At 43.2% G+C, this 24,149-nt stretch overlaps 3 long non-coding RNA genes across 4 annotated transcripts; 2 read left to right on the top strand and 1 right to left on the bottom strand.

The window, feature by feature from the left end:
• Window positions 1-4,688: 4,688 nt before the first annotated feature.
• On the top strand, window positions 4,689-13,248 carry LOC106890725. The gene is made up of 3 exons (XR_001412564.1): window positions 4,689-6,725; window positions 11,861-11,960; window positions 13,157-13,248. It is a non-coding gene; the product is annotated as an uncharacterized LOC106890725 (long non-coding RNA).
• A 2,382-nt stretch (window positions 13,249-15,630) lies between these two features.
• Window positions 15,631-19,320, top strand: LOC106890669. Of its 2 annotated transcripts, none has more exons than XR_001412554.1 (3): window positions 15,631-16,479; window positions 18,538-18,673; window positions 19,118-19,320. It is a non-coding gene; the product is annotated as an uncharacterized LOC106890669 (long non-coding RNA). The 2 variants fall into 2 exon arrangements; XR_001412555.1 differs by having other exon boundaries at window positions 19,114-19,320.
• LOC106890668 lies at window positions 16,655-20,705 on the bottom strand. The gene is made up of 2 exons (XR_001412553.1): window positions 19,287-20,705; window positions 16,655-18,655 (listed from the first exon to the last, which is right to left on the bottom strand). It is a non-coding gene; the product is annotated as an uncharacterized LOC106890668 (long non-coding RNA).
• Between the last annotated feature and the right edge of the window lie 3,444 nt (window positions 20,706-24,149).

The following is a 24,149-nucleotide window of genomic DNA, read 5'->3' as shown; positions in this document are numbered from 1 at the left end:
TGGACTGCTCTTCTGCATGATTTTAAAAGCCTTCATGCTTCATTACTGTGGATGGATGTCACTTCTAAGGTCAGGGAATACAATTGCTTTCCCACACTTATTCTTCAGTCAGTTTTATTCACTACAGGAAACAAGAGTGAAGAGCAGCACTGATTTTAAACTTCCACTTACTCAACTAATTGTATACAGTGATCAATACGTGAAATCAAATGCGATGTCCATGGTGCATTGAGACATTATCAAACTATTGTGCTTCTGGGCTACTTTAATATGCCTCGAGATAGAGCACACCCGTTATACGTGGTTGAATAGTTTCTTTAAGCTGAGATGTAAACATGTCTTTAAAAAAAAGCCCACCAAAAGCTGAGCTGCATTGAATTCATCTCAAATACACATTAAATTTTCTTGACACCATTACCCTTTTCCTTTGGAAACATCAGAGTGTTCTTGGCTAATAATAAAAATAGGGGGAAAAAAAAACCCTGTAAAAACAAACCAGGAAATCTCAATGACCCATCTACTTTCAACCTTTTTGCTCTTTGTCCTGGGTATTCACAGAAAAGGAGACAAAATCCCATCAAGCTTTCTTTTCAGCACTGCACGGTGCTGTACGCTATTTCCTATGCTTGAGTTTTTGCCTGCAACAACAAAACAAAGTAATTAAGGTGGTTCTAGCAAAGCTAAATCAAGACGATGGCAGAAAATCCCATCAAGCTTTCTTTTCAGCACTGCACGGTGCTGTACGCTATTTCCTATGCTTGAGTTTTTGCCTGCAACAACAAAACAAAGTAATTAAGGTGGTTCTAGCAGAGCTAAATCAAGACGATGGCAGGAGACAAGATCTCTGGATTCCAACCCAGGCTCTGCGACTGATTTATCGAACAACCTGTGCTAAATTGTTTAACCTATTTGCTGCTGATCCCCTGTCTTTAAAGTGAAGGCGTTAAGCCTTACCTTCCTGCAGCATCAGTCACAGCCCTTGTTGACCTGTGTTTTTGGGGTGCTTTTGAAATATAACGTTGCAATGGAGTGTGGCTGTGCTGAGACATGAGAGAACACAGCAGGGAATCGCTCCTGGCTTGGCTTTGCAGATGTTGCTGACAAGTCTTCTTCTTGCCCCATCATGAGACTTGGACTCCCCGTCGGTTCATGCCAGAGTTGTGTGACGTGGTGGGAGCTGCCGTGTTCCTCAGCAAGGAGACAGCCCCAGGTGAGCACCTCCTCTCATCTCATCTAAAGGTGACATGCTCGAGCAACCCAAGGAAAACGTGTCCTTGTACCATGGGCAGAAACACCCCTAGCAAATCCTGGGGCTATTTCCCGCCACTTGAGATGTTGATATGGACCTGGCTCATCCTCTACAAGGACAGGGTGACACCGTGGTGCTGAGTCACTGCTGAGGTGCCAGTGAACTTCAGCAGGGGGTGAATTCACCCACTTTCTTTTAGTTTGAGGTCTAAGTCTGTGTCTGTGTGGATTCTGCATGCAGAGCAGGCGAGCGTGCACGGGGCCCAAGCCCTAGTGTCTCTGCTGCTTGTATCACTTTCATGACTGGCATCAGCTTTGGGTTTTTGCTCCCCAAAGCTTGAATTCTTCTAAAAATTGACTGTATTTCTGTAGATCTCTAGAGGAAGAGTGAAATCTGTTGTTGTTGCAGTAAAACCTCATTATAGACTTGGTGTTACATTTCATAAGGGATCGGTTTGTGAAGCATCTGTTATTGCTCTGTTGGAGAAGGTGGAGAGCAGAACTGCAGAGAAGCTTTAAGTTGAGTTTGGGGGATCAGGGATAATTGGCAAGTTGCTGAGGACTTGCCATGTGCTGCAATTAAAGGGCTGCTGTCAAAGGCCAAGCAGGCATAAAAATGTACCTTTCTCGGCTGCTGTCCCCCCTGGTGACTTCATCTTAATTTTCAACGTTTGATGGAGAATTGAATTTTGAGATGGAAAAGGGAATGTCTTATTTTAGCGAGCCCTCAGTATCTCTTAGGGCTCTTCTGCGGGTATCCAGTCTGTGCAGGAATGGGAGGAAAGGAGCAGGGTCCTTGATGTATGGCTCAATCTCCCAAATTATCATCGGGACTCTCCAGGGGATGTGCTGACAGCAGGAGAGGGCGGGCCGGGTAAGAGCCTGTACCCCTGATTGTTTGACATCAACAGCCAAGTGTGCTGTACCACTGGGGTCACCTATAGCCACGGCTGGAATTTCTACTGGGAGAGAACCTCAGCTGGGTGGGGATTATCAAGGTAAAAATAGAGGTTTCCAGGATGGATTTTCTGGGCAGATGTCAGAAGATTTCTAGGAAAGAAGCACTTGAATTTCTTCTGCTTTGATAGCTGTAAAGCCTCAGAAATTTAGGGAAACTTGGACCACAAGCTTGGAGAGGACATGTCCTCGGCGCAAGTTATCCCAAGAGTTATCAAGTATGTGTAATGGGCAGATGTGCTTCTAAGGACACACGTCAACGTTTGGCAGACCCAAGCTCTAAAAGTGTTTCTTCGTTGCTGTGGCTGTAGTTTAGATGTGTGGTGGCTTTGAAGGAGCTGGCTGGGGTCCCATGAGCCGTTCGGCTGCAGCAGGGCTGAGCTCGGTGTGGTTGCAAAGTCCATCTGAGCAGCTGAGAGGAACGGTAGTGTTTTAGCCATTTCTCCATCCTACAGCTGTTTGTGTGGGCAGAGAGAGTGCTATCGCCCGCCAAAACTGATGTAAAACTGCGTGGAGCTGAGACAGATCCCTCTCAGGGGAGTGACTAGGAGATCTGTCCTGTAGCTCTCTACCCACCAGCTCAGACCATGCCTTGGGTCCATTCTGGTGGCCTTGGCGGTCTCTCTCTTCCCAAAGAACAGCAATAGGGATCAGCAGTTACAAAAAGACAGCCAGAAGAAAAGGTTTCTTTTTCCGTTATTTTCTTCCCGAACGTCATTTCATTTGGTGCAAGTGTTAATATTGACAAGCGTATTTTATAATTTGCAAATGCACATTAGGCTGGGATGGTGCATTGGTTTTTAATGTTTAATGCACATAGTTTAGATGGGATGCATTAATCATATTCCTATTGCCTTTGTTATGTTAATGGCAGAAATAAGCTCTTGGTTTGGATTTTTTTTGTATTCAAAAAAAAAAAAGAAAACGAGCTAGACTTTTTTTAAGATGCATTATATATCAGCAGCTAATGAAGAGGAAATAATGATGACTCTGCACTGTAATATGTATTAGAGCACTAATTAGACTATAGCAGAACTGCTTACAGATGTCTTTTAAACACCTGCTTGGTAATTTTCAGCCCCATGCGTTACTCCATTTAACAATGCATGCATGAGGAGAAGACAGAATTAAGGATGAAATATGAAAGGCAGTGCACATCAGCCTTCACTTTTGTCTTTCCTTCCCCCAGATTTACATGTGTTTAAGAAAAGGTTAATGCTGATGGTCACTGAGTAGCCCTTTTCGTGGGCTGGGCTTTCTGTTGCCTGTTGTGGGTAAAGGGAAAGGAGACAGACAGGTTGTTTTCTGACTTCTCTGTGACCGTGCCAAGGCATTATGGTTTCAGGGCAAGAATTCCTGATTCAGGCTGTTGTCTTGCATGTATATTAGTCCAGAATGTTGTGCATTCTATCTCCAGCATTGGTTTAGTTTTGAGTGTGTTTTTTTGAGACCATTAGAAACTGTGCATCTGGAAATAATGTTGGCCTTCATTTTTAAAGCTATGTTTTGAAGTCCTCTTCTTTTACTCTAATAAGAAATGACAAATATTTCTACTATATATCTTAATTTTTTTTTCATTTTTGTCCATTATGTAAGTAATTGAATTTATAAACGTGAATAACAAATGTGGAGCCCTCAACCTAATAGCCTACAATGAGAATAAGAAAAAAATACTCATTATAAAAGTAGTTCCCATAGTTCTCTGGTGGGCCAAGGCTTCACTTGTGGGCTTTGAACTTGCACTGAAAGAACTAGATATTGTCAATAGCATCTTCCTAAAAACACCAGTCCTAAGATAGCAAGTGCTTGCTTTGCATTTTCATGCACAAAACATTTCTAAGCTGCTCCTATATTACAGTCCTCTGCAGTGAAAACTGTTGGAATAAGAACATTTATAGTTGTGCACATTTTGTACCATCTAATTTTAAACTTCACATGCCCCATAGGGGAGCCAGCTTAGGGATGTGGCTACAGTTTCCTTACCTGTTTTCCCAATGAAGCTCACTCCCAAGAAATGTTTGCGTGGTATAATTTCATTTTTTCAGGCTGGAGCATGTTGGCAAAGCTTTGGGTGATCCCTGCCTTTCAAATATCAGGACAGCACATTTGCTGTTATTTTCAACCTAAGACTTAGTGGGTCCTTTGTTAAAGGCTGTCGAATTTTGGTGTTTTCATTCCAAATGATAAATGGTGATTTAAACTGATGAGACAAAATTGCTGTAGAAAGTCAAGGATGTGCAAATATTTTAGCTGTCTCAAACTAATATATAAAAGCACTGGTTCAGTTTGTGATTTTTTTGTTAAGCTTCTGTAATAGATTAATGACTCCTGGTGAAGTTTTTTTTTGCTGGTTGTACAGTGTTGAGCCTTATTGACAGTGACTCCTCAGTATTCCCCAAATACAGAGTCTCTGCGATGCTTCAGCTTCTTTTTTCTCGTCTCTCCAAAGGCAATCTTCGCTGGCCACGCCGTGAACGTGCTGTAAGATATGGAGCTGTTTGTGCCTGAAAGCCTGAGCAGACCCCAAATGAGCATGTGAAAGGTGAGCAACTCTGATTCAAAGCTTTTTAATTTTATTTTTTTTTATCTTGACCATGAAAATTTTCAACTGATGCTCTAAATCCTGAGGTAGTTACATGTTTAAATGCAGTACGACCACATTTCTCATAAAAGAACACATTTAAAGGTAATACACAATATTTCCATTTTATAGGTGTGTGTCAGAAATAATTTTTTCTCTATTTTGAAATTTTTGGTACTCTCTGCAACCTTATATAACCCCATTTCAGGTGGCCATTGTGAGCTACAGATGTTTCCAACCTCTACGTAATATCACTTTTGCCTTACACACAGGGATGCTGTACCTTAAATGAAGCAGTAAAGCTTGGGGAAATTAATCAACATGCACAGAGCAGATATAGTTGAAATGGAGAAGAGTTCTTAGCAAATTCAGTGGTTTGTGTTGGTAGCATTTGAGTCCCAGAATAGTAATAGATTTGTGACTTGCCCAAGGACAGGCGAGAGATTAGAGGGGTGCAAAGTAGGATTGGATGTCGTAAGCCAGCATGATGGCCAGGTGTGGATTTGTTGAAAGGAGAGAGGGAAAAGGAGAATCTCTTGGAGTCTTTCAAGGTGCTTTGGAGCTGGGAGGGCTCCCTGGTGCTGGATGACAGAGCAAACCTCCAAGAGTTCAGAGTGTCAAATATTGCCATGAAGGGATGCCCCAGGGACTGCGACGCTGGAAGAAGGTGCCTTTGGGTAGGAGGTTTACAGGCAGAAAGGAACAGAAAACTTGCTCTAAGTGTAAGACAAGGGACTTACCTAGATACAGCGAGAAGCTAAAAATAACCCCAAAACCCCAAGCAATTGTGTCACGTTCCTCATCAGGATAAGCACTGGTCTCAGCACACCAGGTGCCTCAGCACCGTCAGCGCTTGTGGAGGCAGCAGAGCAGAGCGTGAGCGCGTTCGTGCAGGGGAACCAGGAGGCCAGAACCTGAGTCTTCCCAAGCCCCAGGTGGATGTTTTGCTTTGCTAAGCAAGTCTGCTTGCTTGGTGACACCAGCTGTGTCTGCCCACTGCCCCTGCATAATGCTGGCTGTCCCCGTGAGACAACCTGCTGTCAGACCTGAACTCAGCCCGCAGAGAAGCATGAGGGTTTCTGAGTAAGGCATGCTCATCTTTAAAATAGTATTCTTCTGAGTTTAGGCTCTTTCCTTCACATATGTGAGAATCTGCCTCTCAGCACCACAAGAGGAAGAAGAGGGGAAGGAGAACATCTTGAAACAGGTTAAAGTCCCACTCTGTGCAGTTGTGCTAGGGAGTCTGAGGGGTTTCTCCCTTCCTTGTGGCTTCAGAGTTTGTGCTCCACCTCCAGAGGAAATGGGAGCATGTGCTGCCTCACCAGCCTGGGTGAGATAAATGACCAGCCCATGATAACCCTCTGGAGGGTATCTGCTCCTTTCTGGGGTTGAATCAGTCTCTCTAGGGGTCCTTCCCTACTGGCTCCCAGTGCATTTCAGGTGAATCCAAAGCTCTTAGCTTAGAGATGAGCTTCTGCTCATCTACATCAGCAGTATACGTGGGCATAAGCCATATCAATCTAATCACAAACCCAAACAAACCAGCAATCACTTGAGTCCTTTATATATTGGCAGGCAAAAGCAAGCCCTTCCCTCATACCCAGTCTGCATACACACAATTTTTCTGCAGCCTTCGTCAGGAATTCAATAGCTGAGACCAACATTTATGTCAATAAATCCAGTGTGTGGGTCTGCCCCTTTCCTGACTATTCAAATACGCGGCCACATCGGTGTTTCTCATTTGGAGGACAATGACAGGGCTCATAATTTTATTTTTTATCTCCCACTTCACCTGTTCCTGAGTGCTGAAGAAGGGGAGGAAACGGCACGGTGGTGTATGCCGTATCAACACGCAGCGCGGGGGGCGTCGATGACAACCTTGGAGTGCTCAACCATCCATCAGGGTGCCATGGAGGATGAGGAGGAGCGAGAAGCACAGGTGAGCATCCCTGCCCTGCCGGTGGTGGTGGCGGTGGTGAGGTGGCAGAGGTGGCACTGTCTGTGGTGGTGGGCATGGAGGCAGGGGGTGGGTGTTAGCCCTGCTCACCCCTCCAGCTGCACAGAGGGCAGAATTGCCACGTCAGGTAGCAAAGCTTCAGCCTGGTCAAAAAAATAAGTTTGATTTCCGAAGATGAGAAGGGTTAAAATAGAGTTTAAATGTCCTCAACTTCCCCCAGGGCCGTGTTTTGTGAAAAGGACAGTGGGTTTCGTTTGGTTGCTTTCCCCTCGCGCTGCATTTACATGCCTGGAGTGATTCAGCTGTCATGGCCCTGACGAGTGCTAAAAAGCTCTTGTTAAGGTCACTGATACCAGACAAGTGTCTCTCGTACGACATCCCAGTGTATCAGGGGCCGATGTCAGACACTGGGAGTGTGACCCCCACGTCCCCACGCGGCTCAGCCCGTGCTTGGCTCCCAGGGAGAACCCAGAGAGCTCTACACACTCCCGACCTTTACAGCCAGGCTGGAGCTAAAAGATCTGCCACCAACTGAAAATCGGGGTTTGCTTTCACGTGTCTGGAGTGTTTGGGGAATAGATGCAGCTTAACATGCAAATGTTCTGCTTCCTGCAGAACGGCGCTGCTTTTCCAGATCTCTGGTTTCACACTGTTACCACTCCATGCCCTGCTGTTTCCATGAAAAGAGCCTCTCGGAGGAAAAAGTTTCCCACAGACAGAAATCCAACTGATGTGGTAAAAAAAAACCCCACCAAAAACCAAACAAAAAAACCTAACAAGTGTAGTTTAATTTCTAAAATGTGCGGTATCCATCCACAACCTGCCAATCAGCATCTTCTCTGCTGCTGGTGTTTAGAAAACAGCCAGCTGCTCCCTCGGTCTTCTGTGTATGTACTTTAGATGTTGGTCCACATCTATTTAAGTGAGTAGATCCCAAAGTTGGGCACCAGGATTCCTGCCCTGCCGTACCTGTGCACAGGAAGGTTTTCGCTCTGACCAGCGATGCTCCAGCACCTTTTGGCATTTCATTTCTGCATCTGTTTTCTCTGTGTATGAATTACTGTGCTCACATAACTTAGGTTTTCTGCACATGTAGAGCAATAGGTGTCCAAACACACTTTTTTCCTCATCCCCAATGAAAAATGCCTGTAAAGCCCATGAACAGCAGCTTGTCTGGCAGGGCCCTTCCCTGGGGGTTCCAGGTGTGACACGCCACCAGCAGAGCCCACTTACTGGCACTTCAAATACCTTCCTTGACCCACCCGGATGTCATCATCTTCTGTCTTTAAAGCAATGTAGAATGCATTATTGATGAGTTCAATACAGAAAATGTTTGACATTTCTCTAATACCTTACTTTTTCATTCTCATCTAATTTCAAGTGTTTCCCATTCTGTGTCACTACCATATAATTCAACATTTTAAGCGTATTGTCTGCTTATATTTTTAAGCTTTTCTGGTTATTTTGACAACAAGAGACATCATAAATTATGTAAGCAATTTCTCTCCTTACAAGCTGGTCCCAGCCCTGTGCTGCCCCGATAAGAGCAGCGAGACAGAAGCTGCTTTAGTAATGGCAGGACTCGTGTGACTGCACTTCAGCTGCACTGTGACCAGAGAATAGAGCACGTGGCACGTTGGAAATGAATTGAAACTGCATAGAATAAGGGAAAAAAAACCCCAAATCCAAGGCTGGTTGTGGTCTGAGATTCCTCTGAGATTTGGGAAGGGTGATTTGTGGGAATTTAGCCTTGAAGATGTGGTTGTGACCATGCCATGGGCTGTGTGTATTGGAGCCTAGTTAGGACGTCAATCTTGGTCTAGAAATGGTGGTACCTTCATCTCTAAAAGCATCCTGGACGTGGAGCTGGGAGTTCAGGCAGCTACGGGCAGTGGTGGTGTAAGAGAGGGCTCTGATCCATGAGGCCTCAAGAAAATCAGAGATAGTGGGTTAAAACCCCTTGGTTCAGGGTGGGACCTGAACCTGTCCCACACTTTCTAGTAGGAAAGCAGCCACAAACAGTCGTGTCTCAGTTCTTACTTGAACTCAAAGAAGAGCAAGAGTCCTTTTTTTCCCTTGAATAAAAGCCCTACCTTTATTAGACTCCACCATGATGTTTGGACTCTGAGGTCAGCCTCCTGACCCCGCAGTCAGCTTTTCCAAATAAACAATCATTATGGACTAATTGATAATCTTGAGGCCTGGCAGCAGTTATCCGAGACAGATGGCCTCTGCTGGGAAACCTCTGCCTCTGATAGCTCCAAAGCATGACATAAGTCTCATCTTTTCAAGAAAGCCTTTACCAGATGGATCTAATTTAAAACATGGCCTTTCTTGTTTCTTCCTAGAGGATAGCTAATTAACCGCAGAATGGATAGCTCTGCTCCTCCGAGGGCAGGCAGAAGTGGGTGTTTGATATTGAAACATGTATGGGTTTGGTTCCAGCCCATCGGTGAGGAGAGATGATGAACTCATTAGAATAAATATCAATAAGCGTATTGAACTTCCCATTATTCTGCATTTACTAGAACTGACCAAAAAGAGGTCAGTTCTTGAAAATATGTTGGGAAAAACGTCTCTTTTATCTCATTTTTATTATTGTTCTGCAATGAGTAACCCTAGGTCAGTTTGTATTATTTCTCATCAGTCTATTAGTAGATGCTACTGCTGCCAAAACTTGTGGATGCAGCTGGGGGTCTCCGAGAGCAGCTCAGAAGAGGGGGTTGAAATAAAGCTCTCCTCTTGCTTTCTGAGGGCTGCCTTCATCAATGTGATTGTTTCTGGCAGTCACTTCCCAATCAATAGTCAGCTTTGTCATTTGATGTTTGAGCCTTTGGCTTGTTTCGCCGGGCTCCTCGCTCGTGGTCCTTGGTTTGCTGCTCGGAGGAGGCATCAGCCCCAGCCCGCGGTGGGATTCTTTATTCTCTTTTCCTCTTGTGCATGAAAATGGCTCCAAAAGACTCTTCTTCTTCAGGCAGGAAACCCCAAAAGCTCTGGATCTTTTCAATTGGGCGCATTACAAACTCTGCTAATTGCCAGCCTTGTCTCTCTCCTCTTACACGAGCTATAAAATACCTCTTCTCCTCCCCTCCCCAATTGAATTAAAAATGGCCTATTTTTATGCGCTTTTTACAAGCGTGTCTGCATGGTAGAAATGAGGAGTTCTAGCTTATCTTGTGTTATGTAAATATTTCTGTGCTTCTAGAATAAAGTTTTTCTTTGCCTTTGATCCAGCTTTCTTGTAGTTAGTTTAACCTTCAGAAAGAGTCAAAAGAGATTCATGGAGATTGCCAATGGCATTATTCCTGAGGAAAATTGGAGAGAGAAAAGAAAACGCAGAATTACTGATATAAACAACTCATTTAGAAATGGGTAGCTCACTAAAGGAAAAGGTTGTCTCTTGGTTTATTTTTAAGCACATTTTTTGCTTAAAATAGCTGGGACCAAATGTAAAAATAGCATTTGCTGTGTTTGCATGGTGTTAGATGATGAAAGCAGGGCTTTTCCAGCAGCCGGGGGGTGGCTATGGGCAGGAGTCCGGATCCCCTTTGGCTGTGGTGGTGGGACAGGGTATGACCATGGCTGTGGGGCTGGGGCTGTGGCTTTCCCCCAGACCACTCCACCACACGGTGGGGCCCATCACCAGTGTCCCACACGGTCCCTTTCAGCCGTGGTTGTTGAACAGTGTCGACAGGGAAAAGGAACAGTCTGAGTCTGGTTAGAGACGATTTTCTCAACAAACGGATGCTCCTGGAGGATTACTTTTCTTAAAACGTTAATTATGCATTTTTAGGAGTTGCTGAGAGGCAAAGCAGCTCAGGTGGGGAGGAGGCAGCCAGAGACCCTGGAGAAGTCGCAGTCTCTCGTGTATTTTGCTCATTAGCCTCCTAAGTGGAGGAGGCAGTTTGAGATGCTGCTGACGCGTTTCGCCTGCAGGCACTGAAGTGGATCCTGAACTTCACATACGCTGATGCCGATGGTCAGGGGGCAAAGTGGTTGCCCCATATAGACCCCATACAGGGACAGGGTTTAGTGGTGGACTTGGCAGTGCTCAGTTAACAGTTGGACTTGATGATCTTAAAGGTCTTTCCCGACCTGAATGATCCGATGTTAAAACCCGGCCCAAATCCGAAACCAGGTAATCAAAGTTCTTTAGCGATGATGGTCAACCTTGGGAATATGAATGAGTGAAAAATACTCTAAAATTGTGCTTGGGTTGATAGATAAAGATTAATATTCATTGTAAATGAAAGAGAAGCGTCACTTTGCATAGTTCATAAATGAGAAGGTTTCCTGGAGAAAATTAAGAGGATTTTACTGGAATTATTTTTATCCCTCCACACCTTTGTGGCCGGAGTTGTAGCTGATTGCTTTGGGCTGTGCTGACAGGGAGAGTGAACAGTCTCTCCAAAAGAAAATTTGAGAACAACTTCAAACGCCCACAAGAAGAGGTTGTCTCTAGTCTTCACCTATTTCATAGAGATTTATAATTAGGACCACTACTAATGGGAGGAAAAGAAGCAAGTAGGCTGTAGTTAAAAAATATTTAATTAACAGTTAAAAATGATTGTACAGAAGATATTATAGTGAAGACTTTGCTATTTGGCAGTGTTTTCGGCAGAAAGAATGATAGCAGAAGGTCTGGCTGAACTCATGCTTCTGTGCCAATGACCAGGACTATCAGCCTGGTTTCCTGGCTGGAGAAGGTGGATACGTGGGATTTATGTAGGTTTTTATAGGTGTTTTCACGGATGTTTATCAGGTCAGCTGCTGGTGCCAGGTTGAAAAAGGAGGCCATATATTTTAATAAATAAACAGGTGACAACGTTAACAAAGTCGTGGGTGTGAAGGTAAGAAGGAACCACCACAAACCACCACTTTGAGTGTCTGCCTGTTGCCTTCTGGTAGCTCTTTGGGAAACCACGGTCAGAAGTGAAGCTTGGCTGAGCTCTGCTCTGCCTGGGTCCTCTCCTCCTTCAGAGGGGCAGGTCCATCAGGCACAGCCTGCTGCAATGGGGGTGAGGCTTTCATTACCCTGGGATCAGGCCCTCGGCGCTGGATACTCCCGTTGCTTGAAAATAAGTAATTAATGGTGCTTTATTTTTCATGTTTCCAAGGCAACACAAAACCCCACGACGCTGTTTTCCAGTACATGAGCAGAAGCTTTTGGCTGCGGCAGAAGAGTTCCCCTCTCTCTCATCTGAAGCTGCTGGAAAGGTACCAACCAAAGCTGTATTTTCTCTTGTTATAGTCGATTTACATCCTATATCCAAAAAGTAATGACGGATCAGATGCAGCTGATGAAATGATCTGTTCTCGCTGCAGAAGAACTCATTCAATCAGCTGAGAGCTCCGCTGTTCAAATAGATAATTAGTGTTGTGACAAGTGTAACTTTAAATGCCTCAGTTTGGTGGCAATGTTAGGAAGTGTGACAAAAATTAAATTATTTGTCTGCTTTAACCGTGGCCCTCCTTGGATTGCTAATGAGGGAATTTCTTGTTAAACACACGTCCTTTTTGATAGGCTCCTTTTGCAGGTCCTCAGTTGGGAAAGTGATTTATTATTTGTATTATAAAGGGCATGAAAGAGAGGGCTTTCCCTTATTTTCTCTGCCTCGTTTCTTTTTATGCCTTTAGCGGATGGCACAGGTCATTGCTCGTGTTCCAGCATAAAAGAGAAAGATCCCCTAAAATGAAATCAGGGGGGTGAGCAATCCCAATGGATGCCTTTCCTGCCTGTTGATATTCCCTCTCAATTAATGGGCGCGGGGGCTCGTTTGGGCGCTCAAACCTCCGGGGAGCGTTGGCAGCACCTTCCCTGGAGGTGACAAAAAAAATAAATCAATGCACACTTCTATTTAGGGCTGCTGAGCAAGGAGTTCAGAGTGCCTAAAAATAAGTCCCTACGTGTGCTTTGAAGTACCTGCAATTCTGGGGCAGAGTGGGGAGACCACCAGGGCCCCCCCCGAGGCCCGGAGAGGGAGGAAGGTGTGTTAAGGGCTTGGGGAGAGCTTTCTTTCAAAGGAAATATTTTAATGTTTGCAATTTTTTTTTAATGGCCAGCTGGTTTGGTGGCTGGTTTTAGGTCCCACCTTTGACTGGGGGCATTCAAACCCTCCTCTCGTGCTGCTGGAGGATTCCAGCCCTTCACCCTCAGCCATGGAGGTGGGGAGTGACTCTGTGTCCCTTCTCCACTGGCAGCCCAGCCATTCTGCACCCCATGGGGTGTGGGATTTGGGAGGCTGGAGAAGCTGAGCCAGCAAGAAGGAGCTGAACTCTCTCTGGGATGTCCCCCTGGCCTAGGGGTTGCTTTGAGTTTGAATTATCATGGGCTGAATTAATGAATGGATGTAATGAAGTGGCATCTTTTCCGTTGGCTCCTAACAGGATGCTTTTGATTCTTCCCTTTTCAGCATTTCCCAACGTCTTGATGTTCTCCCACCCAGAGGGAATTAATCGCCAAGATGGAATGAAGAGCCCGGCACAGAAAGCAGGCATGGTCCACCTCATGGGACTAATTATACTCTTAAAAGGTAAGAAAATAATCTTAGGTATTTTGGGAAGAAAGTATCTTAGTAATGCTACACAGGGTTACTGGGATGTCTCCTATATTTGTGCATTTAATAATAAAAAAAAAGAGACTTTCAAAGATACTTCTTGACCTCAGAAAGATCAGCAAGGAGCTCAAGAAAAGGAATCTAATACCAAATGAGTTTATCAAGTTTTCTTGACCCTTAGAGATGGGGGAAAAAACAAAGGAAAGATGCACATGAAGGTCTTGTGAAATTCTAATACTGAAACACTCTCATGCACAAACTGTAAAGTCTCAAAACAGAGAGAGTTCAAAACCAAAGCAAATGAAGAGCATGGTCTGAATTACAATAGGAGCCACCGCAGCGTGGCAGTTACAGCTGATGGAGAGGCCCCATGACAGGGAAGGAGAGTGTTTTATAGAAATATCAAACTGCTGGGAAGTTTTTGATGCACCTAACGAGAGGCAGGACAAGAGGCAGAGGACTGGCGATACTGTCAGCAAAACACAAAAATAGACTCAAAATTGGTGACAGGCAAGAGTTATTAGAGACTCCCAACTGTCTGTTATTTGTGGAAAGTGAACTCACACACAGACACACACGTGGACTCGGGGGGGTTCTCTTGGAGATAGACAGGGGATGTTCCAGCCCTTGGGAGAGACCCCAAGTCCACTGGCATCCCCTCACCCTGCAGCCAGGGCTTTGATGGGGCGACTGGTCCCACTGATGCTAACGAGGTGCCCACATCCTGAGCTGACCTGGGGAAAGGCTTCCCAGCCACAGGTGAGACACGAGAAGCTCCTGTAGGTGTGCAGTGGGGGCTGCCTCCTCTGGCTGAGGCTGTGAAACAGGTGTTGAGCTTGGAAAAAGACAAATATCTGTCCTTTTTTTTCCAGGCTGTGCTGTTCACGCACCGGGGAGGCCGCCAGGAACTGGGAAAAGTCTTCATGGAAAAGTTCCTTCCAAAGAGGGTAAGACTGAGCTGGGGACAGAGTTAAGTGATGTCCCATCTCCCCCCGTCATGCTGCAGCCTGCGCTACGTACGAACCAGATTTAAAGAAAAAAGTGCCTCTTTTTATCAAGCAGGCTTAATAAAACAACAATAACTTACATTCAGTTATATCTCTGCTGAACATATCCTTTTTTTATTGCTTTTCGGGAGTTCAAAGCATTAGCATAAAACAATCGAGGAGGTTGTTTCTCCTAAGAGAGCGGGTGCCTGTTTACAAACTCGTTTTATTTTCACGATATTCCATTGTTATTTATTTCAGACAGAAGGCTGTCAGATTAATGCACTCCCTCATGCAGGACAGCTTGCTTTATTGCCTGTTATTAAGACATAACATATATAACCCGACAGGCACTGCCCACGTCTGCATTCCACCACCGAAAGGCAAATTAAGTAGAAAATGGAGATCTCCAATATTTCTTAGGGCTAAAGTGATATTAGTTTTTAACTCATTTTGTATTCATAGAGGATCCTGCGCGTTCGCAATGCATCCGACAGCGTAAACTGTCCAAAGAAAAAGGCTTTTTAAAAATTCTTACGCCAGCTGCCTCTGAGAAATTCAGAATTTAGAAGTACAGGTGTTGTCAAGTCACACGTTACACAGGTAGGACTCTTAAGAAACCCTTTACAAAACAACCCTTGGGGGAATAGTGGGGCAGGGTGGGAAACTTTAAACCTCCCCAGACGTCCAAATCCCAAACCCCAGCACTCCCATCACCCCCAGTACCGGCTTCCAGCGAAAGCCATCATGGCTTCCAGGGGAGGCACATGCCATTGCAAACATTTTTATTTTTAAAACTGTATCAAATTCCTTTTTCTTTGGTGCGTATCCAGCTGGTGGCAGGACTGGCTTGTATCCTGGGGCTCCCTCTGCCCAGCTCTTTGGGGCTTTGCTCTTCGCCTTCGGTGGGACACAGCCTTGGCTTTCGGTAAGGTCTTGAAAAGAATATGCTTTACAATAGTGTTTTCCTAAAAACTCCGACTCGAGCCTATTATTCTGTCTTACTGCATTTCAAATAACAGCAATTGTAAGTGATAAAGTGCTGTCTATTTTTGGTGCGAGTACGAGTCGAAGTGAAATGGCAGAAACACCTTCCCCAGCACCTGCAGTTCCAGTCACACAAGTGATGTTATTCCCATTTTTTATTGTCATTGATTTTTTTTTTCTTTCTTTTTTTTTTTTTTTTCCTTCTCCAGGACTGAATCTGCTGAACTTGGTTAGGGACAGAAGCTGCTGTGGGCAGTTCCCGTCCAACAAGTGGTTTTTTTCCCATTTTTTTTTGTCATTTATTTTTTTTTTCTTTTTTTTTTTTTTTTTTTCCTTCTCCAGGACTGAATCTGCTGAACTTGGTTAGGGACAGAAGCTGCTGTGGAAACACTGGCAGGAGATGGGCTGGCTGGTCATGTTATCCCTTATTAGATCTTCACCTTTTCCTCCTCTGCTTTCCCAGTAACAGCTTATTTTTTTTTTTCCCAGCTCTCCCTGGGTGACCAAGTCAGATTATTACTGAAATAAACATTGACTGAATTAATGTGAGATGAGGAACGAACCGAAGTCAATTGAAAGGAAGAGGAATCTGAACATTGGGGGAAATACAGAGCAAGGCAGGTGTCCACCTACAGCCATCTGAAAGGGAAAACTCCATTTACTCAAGAAAAATTCCTTCAGTTTTGCCTCATGTGTGTGCACTCGTGAACAGGTTGGGATTACTGTTTACCCTTAGTGCAGCAGCTGGATCAGCTCCCTGTTAACGCAGGTAGAAGCCACACTTTAAAAGCTTAAAATATCTAGTTCTGTTTTGCCTGCGTTCCCAGAGAGGAGGTTTTATTGCTCCAAAGTCTCTGGGTTTATGGGAAGCCGTGGTTCGTCAGGAAAAGGCAATTTGCAGGGAGAACAGGCCATGCAATTTAATGGTAAATAGTGATACAGTAAACTAATTATTATAAAGAACTAACTCTTCTTCAATATAATTACTTTTTTTTAATTATTTATTTCAGAGGAGAGCAAAGAGCCCAATTGGATGAAGGGAAAACCAAGCCTGGGAAAGGGAAGGGGCGTTTTGTCTGTGGTGCTTCAAACCTGGAGCTCCAAAGTTGGAGCAGAACATTGGGTCCCTGCTCCACGTGTGTCTGCCAGACTGGGACCTGGGGACATCCTTACTCCTCTTCCTCACCCGTTTCTCTCAATTTCTGGGTATGTATGTCAGGATTTTAGTCTCAGGGCAGCAAAGCTCTAGGTAGGGAAACCACTCCCCTCCTGCCACGAAGCAGAAACACTACGAAGAACGTAAACGAGGATTTTTAGATGCAGTAAATCCCCCTGTGAGCAAATACATAACCCAGACAAGCAATACTACTTTGAAATATTCTAGTATCCCTCAATGTAATAAATATTTTATTAGAGTAATAGAAAAAAATGCATACAGATAACCATAGGATACACACACAACTGGAAGTTTTAAGGATAAATTTCAAACTTTTCAATATGAAACAAAGTACTCGGTACATATCTCATGGAGATATATAACTAGAAATCAAACAATACAATGTAATTGCGTGAAAATGGCAATACAGGAACATGGACTAGAATTTTGTGAAACAAGAATAGAAAGATTCACCCTTTGTTGCATGAAACATAACTATATATTTACTAGTAACACCTGGTTTTCCATCTCCCGCCCTCCCCCTCCCCCCCATTTGCAAGTGTCTGAGAACATCACTGGTTAGCCACATTGAAAAGCAACTAGCCATTTATAACTATTTATGTACAGTATATACAGATCTCGCTTACTTCAACAGTTAGCAGGTACTTTCATCTGGATGTGATACTAATAAGGTAATTTGCTATTTGAATGCATATCAAGGTATTTTTTTCTACAGTGCTACCATCATTTCATGAATCCTGGTTCTCTCCCTTTACATTTCTGTGTTGTGGTAATACTGTGAGATTAAAAAAAACCAAACCTCTTTAGAAGGATATGTTTTATGTCACATGAACACTTGCTCTACTGTGGGCAGCTCTCTAAAGGGTGTCTAAAAGGCTGACTTTGACTTAAGTCACAACTGCAGAAGTCAAATGTACCAGATTTAATGTATCTTTAACATATTGCTATGAAAGAAAGCATAGATTTCTCTATAATAGCAAGCTTGAAGTGGTTTTGTGTAATTTGTTTATTATAACCTATAGTATTGCCATAAACTTACCAGGCTCATATGACAGTAACGGGGTACATTAAGTTTTGAATTGGTTAAAGAGCAGCAGGAAGGAGAATTACGAACGTAACACTGAATTAAGGGTGAGTTTACAGAGCAGTGTGGCAGATAAAAGAGCAAGATAATTTGGGGCTGCATAACTGGAAGCCCCACGTGACAGGGCAGGGAGGTGGCAGGAGTCCCCTTTCATAAGGCCATGGTGCAACTGCATTTCTATAATGCTTCCCACTGGGCACTTTTGTTAGTGGAACACTGACAGGAGCTCAGAGAAGGGCAACAAAAATGATGCTGAAGGTGGGAGAACTTGATTATGAACAAAGAACCTGGTTAAGAAATATAAGAATAGGAGATATTAGGAAATTAACTTCTAAATCTATTGATGGAGAGGAAGGGCAGGTGTCTGAAAAGGAACAGAGAGCTTTCTTTGAAACACGGCTGGGAAATCAGTTCCTAAGAGTGGAAGCCTCTTGGACACCCCAAGATGGACGGTGCAAAACTAACATCTATACTGTGACTTTTCTTTGATTTCTTGCTAGATTTATAATAACTTCTCTAAAGGGCAGTAAGAAAACGAGTGCAAACCTACCGGATGATGACACTGTCCTAAGAGCAGCCCCTTGGTCGAGGTGTTACCATCCGGCCGAAATGCCACGGCTCTGCTTTCACCTCCATTATGCAGAATGTTATAGGAACAAGGCAGGACCTACCCCAAAGAATTCAGTGTCACTGCAAAAATGGAGTTTCTCACTGAGCTAAGCTTTATGTAACTCCCATCCCAGTACCATTGCTCTCCCCCTCTTACATTGTATCTGAAGTATGTAATATGTAAACTCCTTTGGTTCAAGTATTAAGGCATTTTAGATTCCTTTTTAAAGGATTTGCTAAACTTTATATGATATTTTTACTTCAACCTACAGTGAAATATAAAGAATTTAAAAACACGTCAGGATAGAAGAAAAACATGCATTAACCACTGCAGTTTTTTTTTTTTAAAAAAGCACTTTTCTGTAGTAACCAATTCTTTTTTTCTTTCCCCCAGCAAATGCAAATGTATCATCACAACACTGAATGAAGAGTCAAGGAAAGGATTGTCAGTAGGAAGCTGGACACGCTGAAGATGTTCAAGACTGATAGACCAGAACCTCTTGCATCCATACCTGTGACAAATGAAAAAGGTCAGGATTAAATCAAAGTGTGAGTCAAATGATTACTCTTCCTAGATGCTAAGCAAAAATTATTGCAAATTCTTATTTCTGACAGGCAATTAAAATTCCCCAAACTACACTAAGTATTTTAAAACTACAGAAACGTATTGCAAAATGCTGACACTGTACGAGTGGTCTTTGGTAAAATAATAAATAAAAAAGGAGATAATAAAAAAAAAGGAGAATAAGGTAATAATTAAAAAAAGGAGAATAAGGTAATAATAATAAAAAAGGAGTAAAGTAAAAAAATCTAATGTTTTTAATACCAATATACATGGTAATTTACCAGTTCAATAGAATGATGTTTGTCATGCATAAGGGCATGAAGACTGTTAATTGCTTTTCTTTTTGTTACACTATTGCCATACAACATACAAGCATTAATTCTTTTTTTTTTTCCTCCCCATCAGTAAGGACTCAATCCCTGCAAGGACAAGCTGTGACAACTTCTGGGTGTCAACTGCAAACTCGGTAATGATTCATAAGGCAGAGACGTGCCTCTTTATGCCGCGGAGGTTCTGATATTGGTTGGGGACCCTGTAAAAACACATGAGAAATTAATAATGATTCAGCTTCAACCTACTGGCCAGTCTGGGAATCAGGATCTGGTCGCTGCTGCTGCCATCTCCGCCATCACTCGTTGCTTTTACTTCTATGATGTAATCATCATTAAACTGGAGCCAGAGCTCAGCCGTGGTCCTGTCCGTGTTCAGCACGTTCACGTGGGGCTGGCTGCTGGTCCTGTACAAAACCTGCCACACAAGCAAAGCCTGTCACCTCTTCTGCTGGCACCTGCCTCACATTTTTATTTGTGTTCCCTAGAAACGAGGTTTTTCAGGCTTAAAAAAGACCTGATGAGAGAAAAGATCTGATTTTTTTGGTTAATATTGTAGGGCAGAATTACATTTAAAGGAAGAAGGTAACATCAATCAAGCTCTTTTATTCCAGCTTTAATCTGAGATGGCGCAATGTATAATGATAACAAATGAGTAATATATTCTATTGAGTATGTCAATAATGTATTGTTCTACAAATTATCCCACCATTTAGAATCTGTCATTATCTGCATCAACTGCTCACGCCAGTACGCAGTTTGGGAAGGAGAGAACTAATCAAAATTACAGAAGAAGATGTACAGAAGATGGAAGATGTTCTGCAAGTGTGGAGTGATAATTGTGTCATGAAACCCAACGGCGTTGGGTGGTGTCCTGAGGGTCACAGCTCCCTGCTCGACATGGTCAGGCAAGAGGGGGGATTTAAGAGCAACATCAGCCTCTCTGCTGCCCGAGGGGTCCCCAGTGCCAGTGGCTGGTCTAGGAAACAGCAGAGTTTAAAAAAATACATGGATCTAGGGTGTTCTCTGGGCAGAGTTTCACAAACTGGTAAGTGGGTAAGTCTGGGAGCTTCCCAGTGCCAAAGGCGCAATTCCAACTCCTCCAAAATAACAGCAATAATGAAAAAAACCCACAAGGTCAGTGGAATTAGAGCCATGCTGCCACCCTGGGACACACTCCCTAACGATGTACAAAAAGCTCCTGGGGGGACACAGACACGTGGCTGGTATCCACAGCTGCACTGGCATTTGCATGTCATTTGTTGGCTCTTCCCTCCCTGGCAAACCAGCTTTTGTGAGCCCTACTGCCCTCACCTTCTGAGATGAAAACAACCCCCCAAGTACTTTGCTTCGGTAAAATTAAAAAAGCTTTATCAAAATTCAGCTTATCCTTGTGCACTTAGCAATGGTTGTTATCCACAGGGGAACCTGAAATCCTTTTGGGAGACAGAGTACGCAGATTGGAACTCTTCATGGGATGTTTTTAGGTCAAATTTCCATCTATGAAACTAGGTGGCTGATCTAAAGCTGTAAACATGTATTTCTTGCCAACAGAACTCACAACAACTGCACAGTCAGATCTTCAGCATAAATCTTTTATGCAGGAATGTACCGTGTGGGATCCAGCTGTACGCTGCCCATCAACAACATCCTTGGCTGTTCTCTTAACCATACTTCTGATATATGACATTTAAATACTTGTACATTTGTGCACTGATCAGATTTAGAGTAGCTGTAGTAAGGTAGTTTCTATCCAGACAATGAGCATGACCCACAGTAGTTCAAGACTGATAGACCAGAACCTCTTGCATCCATACCTGTGACAAATGAAAAAGGTCAGGATTAAATCAAAGTGTGAGTCAAATGATTACTCTTCCTAGATGCTAAGCAAAAATTATTGCAAATTCTTATTTCTGACAGGCAATTAAAATTCCCCAAACTACACTAAGTATTTTAAAACTACAGAAACGTATTGCAAAATGCTGACACTGTACGAGTGGTCTTTGGTAAAATAATAAATAAAAAAGGAGATAATAAAAAAAAAGGAGAATAAGGTAATAATTAAAAAAAGGAGAATAAGGTAATAATAATAAAAAAGGAGTAAAGTAAAAAAATCTAATGTTTTTAATACCAATATACATGGTAATTTACCAGTTCAATAGAATGATGTTTGTCATGCATAAGGGCATGAAGACTGTTAATTGCTTTTCTTTTTGTTACACTATTGCCATACAACATACAAGCATTAATTCTTTTTTTTTTTCCTCCCCATCAATAAGGACTCAATCCCTGCAAGGACAAGCTGTGACAACTTCTGGGTGTCAACTGCAAACTCGGTAATGATTCATAAGGCAGAGACGTGCCTCTTTATGCCGCGGAGGTTCTGATATTGGTTGGGGACCCTGTAAAAACACATGAGAAATTAATAATGATTCAGGTTCAACCTACTGGCCAGTCTGGGAATCAGGATCTGGTCGCTGCTGCTGCCATCTCCGCCATCACTCGTTGCTTTTACTTCTATGATGTAATCATCATTAAACTGGAGCCAGAGCTCAGCCGTGGTCCTGTCCGTGTTCAGCACGTTCACGTGGGGCTGGCTGCTGGTCCTGTACAAAACCTGCCACACAAGCAAAGCCTGTCACCTCTTCTGCTGGCACCTGCCTCACATTTTTATTTGTGTTCCCTAGAAACGAGGTTTTTCAGGCTTAAAAAAGACCTGATGAGAGAAAAGATCTGATTTTTTTGGTTAATATTGTAGGGCAGAATTACATTTAAAGGAAGAAGGTAACATCAATCAAGCTCTTTTATTCCAGCTTTAATCTGAGATGGCGCAATGTATAATGATAACAAATGAGTAATATATTCTATTGAGTATGTCAATAATGTATTGTTCTACAAATTATCCCACCATTTAGAATCTGTCATTATCTGCATCAACTGCTCACGCCAGTACGCAGTTTGGGAAGGAGAGAACTAATCAAAATTACAGAAGAAGATGTACAGAAGATGGAAGATGTTCTGCAAGTGTGGAGTGATAATTGTGTCATGAAACCCAACGGCGTTGGGTGGTGTCCTGAGGGTCACAGCTCCCTGCTCGACATGGTCAGGCAAGAGGGGGGATTTAAGAGCAACATCAGCCTCTCTGCTGCCCGAGGGGTCCCCAGTGCCAGTGGCTGGTCTAGGAAACAGCAAAGTTTAAAAAAATACATGGATCTAGGGTGTTCTCTGGGCAGAGTTTCACAAACTGACAAGTGGGTAAGTCTGGGAGCTTCCCAGTGCAAAAGGCACAATCCCAACTCCTCCAAAATAACAGCAATAATGAAAAAAACCCCACAAGGTCAGTGGAATTCGAGCCACGCTGCCACCCTGGGACACACTCCCCAACGCTGTGCCACGTTACAGAAATCTCCTGGGGGGACACAGGCACGTGGCTCAAGTCCACAGCTGCACTGGCATTTTCATGTCATTTGTTGGCTCTTCCCTCCCTGGCAAACCAGCTTTTGGTAGCCCTACTGCCCTGGCCTTCTGGGATGAAAACAACCCCCCAAGTACTTTGCTTCGGTAAAATTAACCAGCTTTATCAAAATTCAGCTTATCCTTGTGCACTTAGCAATGGCTGTTATCCACAGGGGAACCTGAAATCCTTTTGGGAGACAGAGTACGCAGATTGGAACTCTTCATGGGATGTTTTTAGGTCAAATTTCCATCTATGAAACTAGGTGGCTGATCTAAAGCTGTAAACATGTATTTCTTGCCAACAGAACTCACAACAACTGCACAGTCAGATCTTCAGCATAAATCTTTTATGCAGGAATGTACCGTGTGGGATCCAGCTGTACGCTGCCCATCAACAACATCCTTGGCTGTTCTCTTAACCATACTTCTGATATATGACATTTAAATACTCATACTGGTGCACTGATCAGATTCAGAGTAGCTGTAGTAAGGTAATTTCTATCCAGACAATGAGCATGACCCACAGTAGGTAAGAAGAGGTTTGATATATGCAGTACTAACAAATAGACCTGCCCAGCCATGGAAACTATTCTTGGATTATTTGGTTTATTTTCAAAATGCTACACATTTGGCTGTTACACATTTATAGTAGGTGTTATATATGTGATAAGTGTTATATATATTTTATAACATCCAAGTGTTATACATTTGGACAAGTGGGACCCCAAGAGCTGGCAGCAATGTCTGCAGCTCCCGGCGTTGCATAAAGAGGTGAAGGCTTTTAGTGAACTATTAATGTGAGAGGACAGCAGTTTGTGGGACACAAAGATTTAAGTCTATAAAACGGAGACACAAATGAAATGGTTTAGATGTGCATCTTCTGAACTTCCTGCCTTGCAAATAGACAAGAAAAAGCCAACTGTGGATTGCTTTCAGTCTGGTCTGCTCTCCCTTACCTTATACCCAGTCACCTCGGACTCGTTCTCCATGGCTCTGACTTCCTCCCAGCTGAGGATGACTCTGGAGTCGGTGACATTCCACATAACGTTTCCTGGTGGTTGACTGGGTGCTTCAAATACATAATAAAAGCATGACTTTAATGTAATTGGCATTAGTGATTTATTCTACAGTAGGAAATAATAGTTCAGGTAATTGACTGTCATTACGTGTTGGATGCAAAAGCAACTCAAAGGCAGCCTCGTCGTTTGTACACTTTATGGTTCAGAGACTAAATTGGAAAAACAGAAGGAAGGAAAAAATGGAATGGCACATAAATGTTATTTCTGAAGTTGCATTATCTGTTGATGGTCCTTCATTAAATACAGCGAAATAACGGCATATGTCTTAGGACACGGGTGATCAATTAGAACAAGCTCTAATGAAACCAGCGATGGTAACAATTACTAGTTTTAGTATATTGCCAAGAATAAGCAAATACTTCACAATAGATTATTTATTAGACAAATTTAGTCTCTGAATATTCAAATCTAAACACTATGCTGATTTACTTTTACATGTTTGTAATGTAAAAATATTGGACAGGATTTTTTTTTTGGTTTTTCTTTTGTCTCGAGGTGTGATTTTGAACCACAGCCTGTACCCCTTCTCTATCTGCAGCTGGAACAATGGTGGGATTTGGCCAAGGAAATCTACTGG

Source organism: Calidris pugnax, unplaced genomic scaffold (assembly GCF_001431845.1).
Source record: "Calidris pugnax isolate Ruff unplaced genomic scaffold, ASM143184v1 scaffold81, whole genome shotgun sequence".
Lineage (NCBI taxonomy): Eukaryota > Metazoa > Chordata > Aves > Charadriiformes > Scolopacidae > Calidris > Calidris pugnax.
Note: the sequence above shows the minus strand (reverse complement) of the source record. Positions and strands in the feature narration are given on the sequence as shown.